The sequence below is a fragment of the Schistocerca gregaria genome, unplaced genomic scaffold (genome assembly GCF_023897955.1).
Source record: "Schistocerca gregaria isolate iqSchGreg1 unplaced genomic scaffold, iqSchGreg1.2 ptg000169l, whole genome shotgun sequence".
Classification (NCBI taxonomy): domain Eukaryota; kingdom Metazoa; phylum Arthropoda; class Insecta; order Orthoptera; family Acrididae; genus Schistocerca; species Schistocerca gregaria.
Genome location: NW_026061724.1, coordinates 17,072,196 through 17,076,197, shown reverse-complemented (window position 1 = coordinate 17,076,197; position 4,002 = coordinate 17,072,196). Strand labels below are relative to the sequence as shown.

Below are 4,002 nucleotides of genomic sequence, written 5' to 3'. Positions count from 1 at the left end.
CGTTACATTCAACCTCTGACGAGACCGACCAAATATAGACTGAGAAACAAGACCACACACTTTGTGCATTCGGAATCGAAGGCAGGGCGACCCTCGCCGCATTTGCTACGATTGCCATTTGCTACTTCTGCAGAAGCGGCGGCGGCGGCGGCGACGACGACGACGACGACGAATATCGCGAGAGGCTCTGAGATATGTGAGAAATACATCTATAAAATGTAATTCAGACTGCCTCGTCCCACCTTATGCTGTACCGCTTTGGCAAATGCTTTATTTGCGCCATTTGCCTTAATCGCATCTGAGAGTAATTCTTAAAAAAACGCCTGTCGCTAATTGTTCGTCATCACAGGTTCTGTTTGCTATACGGCCACGACGCGCAACTGATTTCCAAAATTAATCTTTCTCCTGTGAGAATTGAACTTACGACCCCTGGTTTATTAGACCAGTGCTCTACCACTGAGCTAAAGAGGCGCGGCCTAGCAGTACTCTTGGGTACTTCGTTCTTACGGTCGTCTGCATCATCAGACTTTAGCTGACAACACTTCATATTACCGGCTAATATTTGCAGCTATGGCGACAAATTACTGCTTGGCTACACATCTGACACGTAACCGATGTGCTCTCCAAACAACAACACTTGCATTTCAGAACATGTCTTTCACACAAGTCTACAAAATCATCTTCACCTTCAAATACAGCTTCCTTGCGACTGACAGAGATGTAGGCAAAGTTTAAAGTTGCTATTTCCATTAAATCTCGTTAATCAGAAAAACGGTAATTTACACCTGCAGCGGAACAAAATTCCGTTTCGCCCAGCGTCTGGCTCGAACCCACGACCCTGGGATTAAGAGTCTGACGCTCTACCGACTGAGCTAGCCGGCTACCTCGGTGAATACCTGCCGGGTAGCACGTCACACAGTACTCGTTTGGGTTGGGTGGTCCCATACAGAATCTCTCCATGATGCCTAATGTTTTCCTAACGTCACACTCGTCACGTACTTCACTTTTATGTCATAATCCTTTCTGAGAGGTAAAGAAATTGCATGACAACATGCACAGCTAGTGGCGTCAAAATTAACGCACATACTTTATGTGACTCAAAAGCCGAACGAGTTACTTTCCGACGTTGTTTTAGATGTGCAAGTGATAGTCAAAACTCGCTGTGTCGGCACTCTGCCGACCATTTCGCTAGTTAACACCGGCCTTGTTGTGTGTGTTTCAAGCTCAAGAGCATCTCCAAGCAAAAAATGGTCAACAGCAACATTCAGACGGTTTCGTACTGCTCAATTGCTACATTAAAACGTTATGTTTCTTTTTCAGAACTGGAAAAACACAAGCGTGACAGCATTGGAACCAGTAATCTTCAGATCCGAAGTCCGACGCCTTATCCATTTTTTTTTTTTTTTTTTTTTTTTTTTTTTTTTTTTTTACTGCTCAATTGCTACATTAAAACGTTATGTTTCTTTTTCAGAACTGGAAAACACAAGCGTGACAGCATTCGAACCTGTAATCTTCAGACCCGAAGTCCGACGCCTTATCCATTTTTTTTTTTTTTTTTTCTTTCTTTTTCATCTTTCTCCTGTGAGGATGGAACTTACGACCCCTGGATTATTAGATCAGTGCTCTACCACTTTTTTTTTTTTTTTTTTTTTTTTTTTTTTTTTTTTTTTTTCGGCTACTGCCTTATAAGTACCGTGCGCTAACCAATTGCGCCACTTTTTTTTTTTTTTTTTTTTTTTAATTCGTCTTCCTCCTCTGAGGATGGAACTTACCACCACTTTTTTTTTTTTTTTTTTTTTTTTTGTAAGGAACTTGGCAGCATGAGGCAGGCGGAGGCAAAGCGGGCAGGGGTCAAAATCTCGAGGCCTGGCCGCGATGTCTCCACCCAGTCCTGTTGCTGAGGCGTGTCTTTATCATAGTTTTCAATAAGAAATTTTACAACTTGTGTATACGTAGATATATGCTGTCTTGCCTTCGAAATCCTGAACCAAAAGATGCTTCATTTGAAACAAAAAATTTATGTCATGCCGAGGCAATAGAGATTGAAGGTTATAGCTTTAGTGCTTTTTTTTTTTTTTTTTTTTTTTTTTCTCATCCACTGCTTCTCGGCAACCTAGCATACTTCTTTGTAATATATAATAAAGTTGTGGGAAGTAGTGGACCCTGAACCTGTATATTATTTTTTTTAATTTCTGTTTAGTTTTTTTTATTGTTATTATTATTATTTTTGTTTGTTTGTTATTTTTTTATTGGAAAAGAAAAATCTTCATGGAATGTGAAGAAGGAATTTTATGTTAAGGCACTAATTCCATAGCCTCCTTTCCTTCTTGAGATTAATAATAATAATAATAAAGTATGTTCCCTTCCATGGAAACAAATGAGACTTCCTTCTCAGTCATAAAATGAATGTATAAGAAAACAATTTATCTTTAACCCTGCGATACTGGCTTTCGGCTTCGGCTTCTTCTGTGCAATAAACAAAATAGCCTTCTTTGCCAGCAGAAGATAAGTGATTGTAATATGAAACTGTAAAAGTGTACTTCTCCCCAATTGTTTTTGTTTAAGCGTCGTTTCGCTTAAATAAACGATTTTTGTTTATCTCGTTGGCTTGTCAACCAATGCCCAGTCGCTCGAATACAATTTTAAGCATATTGCCGTAGTTTTTCTTGTGGTCTTTATATTTCAGGGCGTTATAAAAAGCACACTTCAAGTACATGTAAAAATCAGTGGAATTATCATTTCCCAGGTGATTAATTACGTAATTCACATAGTGTCCCATTAACCAATGGACCGAGTTGTTTTTTGCTGCTGGAAAATAGCAAGTCTGAGGCCTGAGGAATGTAACAGGGGGAAAATTTTCCACCGAAGATCTCGTAAGAAAAGCCAGTTGTTCCCTAATCCAATTACAGAGTTGTAGATTGCCACCGCACGTGAATCTGTGCACTAACGTGTCGATCAATTTACATTTGAGACATAGGTTCGTGTCGCTAACGCCGATTGCATGTAACCTTTCATTGGTGCTTACGGTCTCATTCACTGTTTTATACCACGCTGACTTGACGTCCGATGGTAGACCACGCATATTAATATTTTTCCATATGGCGTCCCAATCAGTGTGTGGGTATTTACTTTCCAATTTGTTTCTCCCCTCCATTTTCTTTCGATGGCACAGAATATCGCGGGCCGTGATCCGTCGTGAGTTGATGATGACACCGCCGAGATAGCTGAATTCCACAAAATATACACGAACGTACTGGAGCCGGTTATTTATTTTTTGCACATTCACCGGCGCCTGTAAACTGGCAGGCCTGACAACTTCAAATAATTTAGTTGTAATGCTATCAGCGTGGTCGCTAAGGATAGTGGCGGTCCTTTTTATAAAAAGCGCAGACGCCTTATTTCTGATGTCAACTAACCCCAAACCTCCATTCCTGGGATCTAAGGTCGCAGTTTTTGCGTCGACTCTGAATATATCCCCTCTCCAAAGATAGTTGGCAATGGTAGACATTATCTTTTTTCCAATCATTTTCGGTAGTGGGAAGATCTGTGCTATAAAGTAACTCCTGGAGAGAATGCAGTGGTTAATGAAAATCACCCTCTGAACTTGGTTCAAGTTACGGTGGAGGTTTTCTCTTGTTGTTCCAAGAAGTTGTCCCGACGTATTTCTCCAATTGATAGCTGCCATTTTTAACGGACAAGGTGTCAGTGTTATTCCTAGTGCTTTGCATTGGGTGACCATTGTGGCCCAGGCTAAGGTGGTATGTTGAAAACCCCGCAGGTTTAGGAGTTTGCTTTTGTTTGCGTTGACACCTGCTCCGGAGACTCTACAGTACTTTTTAATTAGCGTTTCCAATTTCAAAATGTCGTCGGGATTTCGCAGGACGACTCCGACATCATCGGCATAGGCGTTTATGACTGTTCGGTGACCAGATAATGTGATGCCAGTTAGAGTGGCATGAACACTGCGGAGGAAAGGTTCTAATGAAAGCACGAATAGGAACA

At 40.9% G+C, this 4,002-nt stretch overlaps 1 non-coding gene across 1 annotated transcript; it reads right to left on the bottom strand.

The window, feature by feature from the left end:
• Window positions 1–399: 399 nt before the first annotated feature.
• Trnai-aau (transfer RNA isoleucine (anticodon AAU)) lies at window positions 400–471 on the bottom strand. The gene has a single exon. It is a non-coding gene; the product is annotated as a tRNA-Ile (tRNA).
• Between the last annotated feature and the right edge of the window lie 3,531 nt (window positions 472–4,002).